Here is a 12,054-nt window from a genome sequence, read left to right as displayed (position 1 = left end):
ACAATCTTCTTTGGAACACCATGCAATGTAATCACATCTCGGATGAATACCTGTTTTTACATCGCTAGCTGAGAATGTAGACTTCACTGGAATGAAGTGTGCAACCTTTGTCAACCTGTCCTCAACAACCATGATGGAATCATGCTGTCTCACTGTCTTAGGCAACCTTGTGATGAAGTCCATGGAAATGACCTCCCATTTCCACTCTGGAATCGTGATCGGCTGTACAGTCCACATGGGTGTTTACACCCTATCTTCACACACTGACAATGAAAACACCTAGCCACAAACTCTACTACATCCCTCTTCAGATTCGGCCAATAGTAAAATCTCTTCATTGTTGTCAGTGTCTTCTGATAACCTAGGTGGCTTGAATACGGTTTCACATGAAACTCTCTCAAGATCACCTTTTTGAGCTCGCTGCTATCTGGTACATATATCCTGTCTCTGAATCTGACCAATCCATCCACTGTAAGACAAATAATCCACACCCTGTGCACCTGCACTTGTGCCTGTACTTGTACTATCACCTGTACTTGTACTCTGTTGCAACCTGTGCACAATCTCCATATACCTGACATGCTGCTTACCTGCCTGCAAGATCCTATCCTGTAGCTCTATCCCATAGGAGCTCATAGCTGCCAAGTGATTTACCTATACCCGTCTGCTGAGAGTGTCTGCCACCCTGTTCTCTTTACCTTTATCGTAGCACACGCTTTGCTGCTTGCCAATGATCAGCTTTAGGAGCTGACATGAAGCGGGAAATGTAGCTTACTGCAAAACTGATGTCAGGTCTGGTAGCAGTAAGGTAGATGAGACTGCCCACTAATTGCCTGAATAAAGTTTCATCCACAAGGGAAGAGGATGACTGTGCTGAAAGTTTGAGCCCTGGTTCCATAGGAGTCGTGGCCGGTTTGCAATCTTGCATTCTGAACCTGTCCACAAGATTTTTGGCATACTTGGACTGAGAGAGAAAGATCTGATTTTCAGTCTGCCAAACTTCAACCCCCAGACAGTAATGAAGAAGTCCCAAGTCGGTCATCTCAAAAGTTCTGCATAAATCTTGTTTGATCCCATGGATCAAATGTGCAGAACTGCCAGTAATGATAAGGTCATCCACATAGACAACCACAAACAAGATATCATCACCAGTATGCTTGATATACAGATTTGCATCAGATGGACTCCGCTGAAAACCCTGATCTGTCAGGTACTGATCAATTTTCATGTACCAAGCCCGAGGAGCTTGTTTCAATCCATAGATTGCTTTAGCTAACCGACACACTTTCTGTTCTTGACCAGCAACCTTGAATCCTGGAGGCTGCGTCATGTAGACTTCTTCTTGGAGATCACCATTTAGGAAAGCACTCTTTACATCCATCTGATGAACTTTCCAATTGAACTGAGCTGCTAGGGCAAGCATAAGCCTTATGGTACTCATCTTGGCTGTAGGAGCAAAAGTCTCCTCATAGTCAATGCCTTCCTTCTGTGAGAACCCTCGAGCCACAAGACGAGCTTTATACTTGTCTATGGTTCCATCAGCTTTGTATTTCACTTTATACACCCATTTGCAACCTATGGGTTTTTTTTCTGCAGGAAGATCAGAAAGTGTCCATGTGTGATTCTTCTGAAGGCTCTGGAATTCGGCTTCCATAGCCTGTTCCCACTCAGATGTACCCTTAGCCTCTGAATAGGTTTGAGGCTCAAAAGTACTGTGTAGGTTAGCCATAAGAGCAAAATTGACTGTAGACTGTTGTCTGTTCTTATGTCTAGAAGTTCTACCTTCAAGGAGCTCATCATCCCGGAGATCACCAATGGTTTTAGCCCACCATTTAGGCCGAAGAGTAGAAGAAGCAATATCAGGAGTAGAGGAACCAATATCAGGAGGAGGTGGAGAAGACTCAAGAGCAATAGGGGCCGCAAGAGGAGGGTTATTTTCTGGAGGAAGCTCAGATAGAGTATTATCAAATACTGATGCTACATCATCCCTCCCATCAGGTGGACCGACCGGAAGAAGAACACTGTGAGGCTGATCCTCAGAACACTGCTCAGAAGAAGAAGACTGAAAGAATCCTCTGTCTTCATCAAATACTACATCCCGACTGAAGCTAAGACGACCAGTGGCTATGATGCCTATAGGCCTTGTGATGATCACTGTACCCTGTCATCATGAGTTTCTGGCTTTTGGAATCCAACTTAGAGCGCTTAGCAGCTGGAATCCAAACATATGCAACTGAGCCAAATACTTTGAGATGACTGATCTTAGGCTTACGGCCAGACCAAACCTCTTCAGGAGTCTTCCCTGTAACAGCCTGAGTGGGTGATCTGTTAAGAAGATAAACAGCAGTAAATACTGCTTCAGCCCAGAATTTGTTTGGAACACTCCTGTGTTGTAGCATGGAACGAGCCATTTCAACAACCGTGCGATTGCGACGCTCGACAACACTGTTTTGCTGAGGAGTGGTTAATTGACGTTTGATGCCATGAATATCACAGAAGTTGGCAAACGCTGAAGAACAAAATTCCCCCCCATTGTCGGTCCAAAGGGTCATGATGTTACAACCAGATTCTTTTTCCACTAAGGTTTTAAACTTCTGAAAGGTACTAAGAGCATCAAATTTATTTTTTAAAAAATATACCCACATCTTTCTACTGAAATCATCTACAATAAGTAAAAAATATTTGCAAGCAGTGATAGAAGCTGTATTCATAGGACCGCAAATATCAGCATGAAGTAACTGAAGTACCTTAGATGCGCGCCAAGATTCTCCATTTTTGAATGAAGACCGATGTTGCTTTCCCGCTTGACAGGCGCTGCATACCCCCAACTGCTGAGTCTGAATATCAGGTAATCCAGACACAAGTCCCTCCCCAGAGAGCTTACAGAGATACTGCATATTGAGATGCCCATATCGCTGATGCCATAGAGTGCTGATAGGAGAGATACGTGCTGCTAGAGCCACTTCTGGAGAGTCACCGGTGTCAAGTAGCCTGTATAGACCATGGTCCTCTAGGCCAACAACAACTGTTAAACTAGTCTCCCTGTCAATAATGGAGCACTTGTGGGTACTGAACACTACATCAAGTTGAGGAGAATTCCTCATAATCTGGCTGACAGATAGCAGATTAATTTCCATACCAGGAACATAGTATACATTCAGAAATATAAGTGTGCGCCCACCAGACTGAATTTGAACTGTACCTCTGCCAGCTACTGTGTACTTTTCACCTCCGCCAAATACCACGGAATCACTGAAAGGTGAGAAGTCAATAAACCAGTCACGCCTGTGAGAGAAATGACGTGATGCGCCAGAATCAATGTACCATGCAGAGGAAGGAACAGGATCTGAAGACCTTTTAGCCATAAAGGCGTAAAAGGCAGACTCTGTCTGCTCGGAATGTTCTGCAACATTTGCTGTCTGATGTGGCCCTCCCTGTTTCCTCTGTTCAGAAGCAATCCTCTGTCGGCAATCTTTTTTCATGTGACCGAACCTGTGACAGTAATTACACTGCACACTTTTCTTCCTAGCAGGATCAAAAGGCTGAGAGGAGCCTTTCTGCTGAAAGGATTGAGAGGACTGATATTTTGCAGAAAATGCATTTTCCGAGGACACTGATGAAGCACTACTACCAAACTGCTGTTTCCACCGATCTTGCTGCAGAAGTTTGGTACATAAATCTGGAAACTTCAGATCAACATTTGTGGTGGTAATGTTGAGAGTTTCTATGAAGTGTTCATAAGATTTCGGTAGACTTTTCAAAGTAATGACTACCATATCTTCTTCCTCCATGGTCCGACCAATGGCTTCGAGCTGATCTCGAATGTCTTTAATTTTGTTGAGATGTTCCTGTAAAGACATATGTTCGTCCATCATGATGGAGAACAACTGATTTTTGAGAAAAAAAGCTCTGCTTTTGTCAGATGTCTCATGCAGTTCTTTCAACTGTTGCCAGATTTCGGCAGCTGTCTTGCCAGAAGGAATCTGTGGTAACTGATCATCAGCGACAGAGAGCTTGAGAAGCATAACAGCCTCTCGATTTCGATCATCAAATTTATCTTGATCGGTCCCAGCTGTACCGGGACGAAGCTCTTTGCCCAAAATGAGCTGATCAAGACGCCTGTATTAAAAAATGGTCAACATTCTTTGTTTCCAAATGTTATAGTTGCTGCGATTAAAGCGTTGATTTCCTTCTAACATCAGAGTGGTGAGCGTGGCCATTTTCCCAAAGAAAATACAGAAGTCTGACACACAAAAAAAATGTAGCTGCCTATTTATCCTGGTGTAAATTAAAAACAGACTTTGTTCTGCTAGAAAAAATATTTACCCAGCAAAAATATCTCCTCAGTCTAAAACAATAGCAATACTGCTGTAACAAATAACACAGGACAGAGCTTTAATAAATGTGACAGGTCCAAATCATAAGGTAAAGTTTGAGGTTCCTTTCTCTGTCCAGATCTGAGTTTTGTCCTAAGATAAGCACAGGTCAGAGAATACAGTCTCCCACAGGTTTGAGAATGCAAATCTACCACAAGTGTATACTGCTGCAATGTCCGAGCTATAAACAGGTGTCACAGGTATGCTCAGGTCCGTGGAGCTGCACCATAATCCGAGCTACAACAGGTGATTTCAAGTCTGAGTTGTAATGGAGGCTGTCATGATCACGATGGAAAAAAAAATCCGCTGATTGGGAAAACACTGCCGGAAAACAGGACCGTTGATGATAAAGCAAATACGTAGATTTAACAAAAGTGGACCCACGTGAGCCGTCAAAGCTTCACGTCTCAGCTACGTTCCGCGGTATAGTTCCACAGGTCCGAGGTGTATCCACGGGTTTGAAATATAACCCTTCAAATATCCACGGGTTTGAAATATAACCCTTCAAATCACGAGTTCGAGCCTCTAACGCTGCTGGTGAAATCCGTAGTTCTCTGTCTCAAAATCCGTAGTGAACAGGAACCGGCCTCGATACGCGTGTGTTGGTTAATTATCGGTCTTTAATTACAAGAGCCACGATGAGGTGACAGGAGTTAAAAAAAACAAATAGACTGTTGCCCGCAGAGCGTATTTTCAGACCACGACTCCGATTTTCAAAAACAAATGAGATTTGAATGAGAGAAAACACCTGGGTCACTTTTGCCGAAGAAAAGTAGTCCACGTGAATATCCGTGGATACGTGTTGAGTTCGAGTAGCCGCCAGGCGAAGAAGAAAATAGCCGGATTCGATTCACGATTCCAAACCGAAAAAATGACTTTCACGATTCCAAGCAAACTGGCCAGCCAAAAAAAAATCCGCTCCCACGAAACGGTCACCGCCACAAAGTTAATTCCTTAGAAAAATGATCATGCAAGGGAAGAATCCATTTCTGTATCGAGATGGACGACTGTAAGCTTTTATCACAACGATCAAAGCCGAGGCTAAGACTCAGTGAAGGCTACCTGGCTTACAGAGGGCTCGACCTTAGAAAGGACTCAAGAGATTAAGATGCAGAGAGAATAACTGTTCAAGAAATCTCTTAACCTTGCTCTGATACCATAAAAGAATGTTGAATGAATTAATTTGGAATGAGCAAACAGCTCAATGATAATACAGAGATATTTACAATAATAGAAACATCAGGTTTCTATGTAGAATATAGAAACACTCAGTTTCATCTAAGAAACTGCTAAAAGAATACAAATAGCAATAGCTAAAAAGAATGAGCATTAAATACTAAATAGGAATATTCTAATAATATGATCACTCATCAGTACAAACCTCCTACCAAGAAGAAGATAGTGCCTCCACATCTTCAATGCATGTATAATCGCTGCCAACTCAAGATCACGCGTGGGGTAGTTTTGTTCGCACTCATTCAATTTTCACAACTCATAGCATACCACCCGTCCATCCTGCATAAGGACTCCACCAAGTCCTCTCTTGCAAGCATCTGTACATACTCCAAACTCCTTGTTTGGATCTGCAATCTGTAGGACTGGTGCATGTGCCAACAACTGCTTAAGCTGCTCAAAACTAACCTCACACTCCTCTGTTCATTCAAATTTATTACCTTTCCTCTGCAATGATGTGATATGATAAATAATCTGCGAGAAGTTCTTGATGAACCTCCTATAATAGCCTGCCAAACCCATGAAAGATCTCACCTCATCCACATTCTTAGGAGCTACCCATTCCATGATAGCTCATATCTTTTCTGGATCCACTACAATGCCCTCTTTGGAGACAACATGTCCCAAGTAGTGTACCTCAGTTTGCAAGAAAATACACTCGCTGAGCTTAACATACAACTGATGCTCTCTTAACAACCTCAACATTGTTGCTAAATTCTGGACATGCTCTTATTCATTTTTAGAATATATCAATATATCATCTATGAATACAATAACAAACTTATCCAAATATGAATGCAATGCACTATTCATCAAGCACATAAATGTAGTTGGAGCATTAGTTAAACCAAATGGAACAACAACAAACTCATAATGCCCATACCTGGTCCTGAAGGCAGAGTTGAAGATATCTTCTTCCTTGATGCATACCTGATGGTATCTCGATCTCAAGTCAATCTTGGAGAACACTGCTGCTCCCTTCAACTGATTGAACAAATCATCAATCCTCGGTAAGGGTACCTGCTCTTGATAGTCACTTTGTTCAACTGCCTGTAGTCAATGCACAATCTAAGAGTACCATCTTTCTTCTTCACAAACAATACCGGTGCGCCCCAAGGTGATACACTTGGCCTAATGTATCCTTTGTCCAACATTTCCTTCAACTGTAGCTTTAACTCAACCAACTCAGGTGTGCTCATCTTGTAAGGTGCTTTTGATGCTGGAGCTGCCCTTGGCACTAACTCAATAGAAAAGTCTACCTCCCTGTGCGGTGGCAACTTTGTAATGTCCTTAGGAAATACATCCTGAACTATTGCAAAACTGGGTACCTGCTCAACACATCTGCATCCTCAACCTCCTTACCCTTGTCACTAGAAATGTGCACTGTGAATAGCATGCACCCTTTCCAACGGCTATGCTTTGCTTGCATAACTATCACCATCCTAATTGATGTGGCTTTCTTGCGAATAGCATGCACCCTTTCCTACGGCTACGCTTTTGCTTGCATAATTGTCACCATCCTAACTGATGTGGCTTTCTTCTTACCTTGCAAGACTCTTGGTTCTCCATTGTCATCAACACACTCAATGGCTTTGTCATAACAATCTACCTTGGTTCTCTGAAGATACAACCAATTCATGCCCAACAACATATTGTATGATGCCAACGATAATACATTCAGATGTGATGCGGTAGACATACCATTCAAATCAAATGCACAAGCTCTTACCCAATGTACCTGTAGCCCACTGCACTAACCAAGACTCTGGATGCAATTCCTTACTCAAACCACACTTATCCACCAAGTTAGGACTAACATAGCTATAATTAGATCTAGGGTCAATCAAAATAGAAATAACTTGATCACAAATATTACCATCCTTCTCAATGATAGATGCCTACTGTTCTGCCTTCTTGTTGTCTACGGCCGCATAAATACGAGGAATGCTCTGGCCTACTGTTATCGGGAAATCTAGTGTCCACTCGGATATGCTAGTCCCACTAAGACTGGTAGCTATCTTAGAAACAAACAAACTAAAACCACTTTTGTTTTCCTTTATGAGAAGTAGATAAGAGGGGAATGAAGGACACCAACCTCAGTCTTGCGCTTGGTTCCTTGCTCGGTTCCTCTCCCTTCTGACAGATCTTTGCTGCTTCTCCTTCGTCTACCCAGCTTCAAAGAGCGCCTGTGGAATCAAAGCAACATAATACTATCGAAGAACAGAGATCTACAATCATAAACAATATAGGACCAGATATATATTGACCACACAAATGCATATATCATCAAACATACAAGAATGTGGAGGAAAACTTGAATAGCTTTATTAATAATCAAGAGTAGCAAAGAGGATTACAACCAATTGTTCTGACCCAGCGTCATCCTCCAGCATGAAAGCCCTTCTTTCACCTCATGAAAAGCTTAGATCACCCAACACTATGATATTCCAACATGAAACCAACAACACTTCCTTACAAGATACAAAATTCCAGCCTCTGGATCTCTGGGATGAGGGATCCATATATAGATGATTGCAGGGGGGTGAGTCAGCTTCTGGGATTCTGATTAGTGTCCTCTCTCTGATAGTTCTTGATTCCACTTGGAGATTGATGATCTCTTACTCATCCCTGGGCGAATTCAGAGAGGCAAGTGTCACAGGGGAAGTTTCTGGAAGATTCCATGATCATCCACCTCGCAAATTGACTCTGCTATTTGTCCACTCCCACCCATCGCACCCCATAGAAGGTTTTTTCAGTGTGCATCGCACCTCCTGCGTGCATTAGGTGGGATGCATCGCACTTTGACCATGGAGCAGGTGAGATGGTCCAGCTTTGACCAGTTCTGAGCAGTTTTTCATGGAGAACTTCTGGGAGATGATGTAATCAGCTGACCTTGTTCTTTTAGGGTATGGAACAACACTTTTAGGGACTTAGGAGCCCTTGGTTTATGGACATGTTTGATTGGGGCTGCAGTGCCCAAAAATGTCTATAACACCTACATCTCCAACAGTCTGTGCCTCCTGTGCACTATACATTTGAGGCCTATCACCTTGATTCTGTGGACAATCTCTCTTAAGGTGCTCCTTGCCGCATGTCCAACACTCCAATCGACTATTACCAACACCTCTATGCTGTTGCTGCGACTCATGTCCTTGTCTAGCTGCATTAAACCTCTTTTGTGGTGCCACATTTTCTTTCTCATCTGCATTCTGAGGCCTTGTCCTCTTAGGCTGCCATTTACCTTGTCTTTTCCCTTCCATCCTTGCTGAGATTCATTCTTACGCTTTGACTGTTCATAGCAATGCTTCAGTTTTCTAGGGTACATCTTGTGTTTGCTGTGGATGGTGTGTTATTTGTTTAGCTTTTTTAATTCCAGGTTCTATTTATTTCAATATTTGTGCGCTAAGTTAGTATTAAATTTGAAATCTAGATTCTAAAGTAAAAAATTGCGGGAGAAGAGATTTCAGGATATTGTAAGATCTGTTGTGTTGAACTGTTCTGGTGGAATATGTATGGCAGGTTGCAGATCACTGATTGTACTTTCTAGTTCCATTGATCTTTTCCTTGGTCATTTATGGACAGCAATAAGATAATCTTATATGAAATCCCCATTATAAATTTGTGCCCTAGCAGTTAGCTGGTAATTAGGTTAAACATTGGTGCAAATTTGTACCCTAATTCCCCTCATTTTAGCGAAATTTGAAATCTAGATTCTAAAGTAAAAAATTGCATGAGAAGAGATTTCAGGATATTGTAAGATCTGTTGTGTTGAACTGTTCTGGTGGAATATGTATGGCAGGTTGCAGATCACTGATTGTACTTTCTAGTTCCATTGATCTTTTCCTTGGTCATTTATGGACAGCAATAAGATAATCTTATACAAAATCCCCATTATAAATTTTTGCCTTAGCAGTTAGCTGGTAATTAGGTTAAACATTGGTGCAAATTTGTCCCCTAATTCCCCTCAATTTAGCTCAAAAGGTAGAAAACATGTGCTAGCTTCTGTTGCTGTTAAAATATATTGTATGTAGAATGACAGAAGGTATGTTGCTGTAGTTGTGACTTAGCTGCATGTTGGTGGTTTCACTGTGAAAAAAAACCTTGTGCAAGAGCAACTCTGTTTCACTGCAAACAGCTAAAAATGAGCTAAATGTGCCATTTTGTCATTTGATAGGGTAGGGTGTTGAGCTGAGCTGTTAAGAGCTGAGTCTGCTGGGTTTGGTTGGGTTAGGTTGATTCCAGGCTAACCCAGTTAGGTTTTGGGGCCAAGCTAGGTCAAACTGCTTGTTTGGGTTTCTCGTAACACTGTTTCTCACTCATACATGTGATTCATGAATAAATATGTCTGTGGTATAATCTCTTAATTTATATTGAAATGTAAAGGAGGGTAGGTTTTTGACTGCCTGATGCCAATGATCTCATTTAATTGAATTTCTTTCTTTAATTGTCAGATCGATTCCCTTAAAATCTTCTCGAGAAGTATGTTATCCCTCGCACTGCAGTTGGAATTTATGTGGAATGATGGTGATCAGCTTCCAAATCAGAATTAGCACCAAATGCACTCTATTCGAGCTGAAACCCCAATTTGCTTTTTCTACAGAAATCCCAAATTTTGTGGAATCTGGATGATCCGGTTCTTCTCTAATCTGGATATGATGTGTGATTCAGGTATGCTTATACCTGGATACCTTTTGTCGATCAGGATACATTCTGAGTCTGGATATTTCCCTTTAATCTGGATTGTCCCCAATCCAGATACTTCTTTTTGTTTGACTAATCCTTTGATACAGGGATCCGGATATCTGGCCCCTTGGTCTAACTTACTGCCATTTCCAAGCTGGATACTTCACTAGCCCTGATAACTGTGGCCACTTCTAGTGGGGTCCATGCCTTTTGATCTGGGGATCCAGTCAAGACTTTGCCGCTCGCACTATGGTTGAACCGGATAACGTTCCAGATGGATTGATGACAATTCTCGACAGATATATTCATGTTTTTGTCAATTGACTGATCCCGTGTTTGTCAATAATTTAAATGGATCTAGTCAGGTCTTCACACATCACTGCAGACTCCAATAACCATAACCCTGGAACTCTGATCTCTAGTCTGTGAATCGATTATCTGTAATGATTAATTCTTTCTGTAATAGATACAACCCAAATCCAATCACACAGGAATACGCACAATGAGATACACGCTGATTTATGTATTCAATAACAGAGGAAAGTTTACAGATTTACATGACTGTGTACAGTCCTCTTTTACACACGCACTTAGACCCCAAACTCAGAATCTCTTGCACTCCTGTCCAAACTCCCAATCACATTGAAATCTATCACAATAGGCTCTTGTACCCAGATTCAACAAACTCGATCTGTTTCACTGAATTATCTAACAAATACCTAAATTGGCTAAATCTATCCCTTAACATAGCTATCAAATGACACTAATCCTATCTTCTTTAGCAATATAGTTTCTTTTAGATTACAACTAGGAAAATAGTACAAATTAAATAAATTAAACAAAAAACTTCCTTTGGTAAATATGTTTTGACCTAAGATAGTAAAAATGGTTTTAACTGGTAGATGCTCCTGCATCACTGCCACACCTTATTTTCTAGGTGCTTTTGATTGGACAGTGTTAATGCCCTTTCTTAGATGCACTCAACGTATCACAAGTCTTTTCTACCTATTAGACACTTTGAAGGGCTTATGATGGAATATGAAATCAATCATTGTTGTATAAGTTTTTATATACATTAGACAAGTACATGCACTTTAGGACAATTTATTTTAATCCATTTCGTGGTGATTCTGTACTTAAATTAATTGCATTTTTTTCAACGCTGCTTTGCATAATTGACAGAGATGAGTGAGTCTGGTTTTTATGATTCTGTTATTTTTGGATGTAATCTATACTATATGCAAACTATATGGAATCTTAAGCAAGTTAATTTTGTGGACTACCGGAGTTGGGGTAGCCAAGCAAGATTTGTTCAAATTATATGAATGTTAAGTTTATAACAATGCACAGGTCTAGGGGTTTTAAATGAACCCGCTTTTGATCAGAAAATGTGGATGCTGAGGACAATTAGCATGAAATTTGAATGACCACAAATAAGTTTTTCATGGCTTTGTTACTGCTTTTCAACTCACTTGTTCTCATTGCTTGTGTATGTTTCAGTCTACACTTTGTGTCTCATTTTTAATGTATGGTAAACACGGAAATAAGCATGTCCTAGCATCCTGCATTCAAGTGAAGAATGGGGTTGCTGGTACCTCACCAGCACCATTACAGTAGTATGCCTGAAGTCTACAATAAAATAATTGGTAGCAGGTACACAGCCCAAGATCAATAGCCACATCTGGCAAACTCCGTGCAGGGGAGGAGCATGCCTGCCATGTTTTGAACCTAGGTCATTGCCACAACAACTGCTCCAAGTTGT

The 12,054-nt window shown here is 41.3% G+C and overlaps 1 protein-coding gene across 1 annotated transcript in view; it reads left to right on the top strand.

The window, feature by feature from the left end:
* The window catches only part of LOC149168223 (proteasome subunit beta type-3), a 157,903-nt gene that overhangs the window by 69,110 nt on the left and 76,739 nt on the right, over positions 1-12,054 (top strand). The window lies entirely within an intron of this gene.

This window comes from Pinus tabuliformis, chromosome 4_2, assembly GCF_031772625.1.
Source record: "Pinus tabuliformis cultivar Carrire ecotype Pingquan chromosome 4_2, CPIR1, whole genome shotgun sequence".
Classification (NCBI taxonomy): Eukaryota; Viridiplantae; Streptophyta; class Pinopsida; order Pinales; family Pinaceae; genus Pinus; species Pinus tabuliformis.
This window is presented reverse-complemented; position numbering and strand designations above follow the sequence as displayed.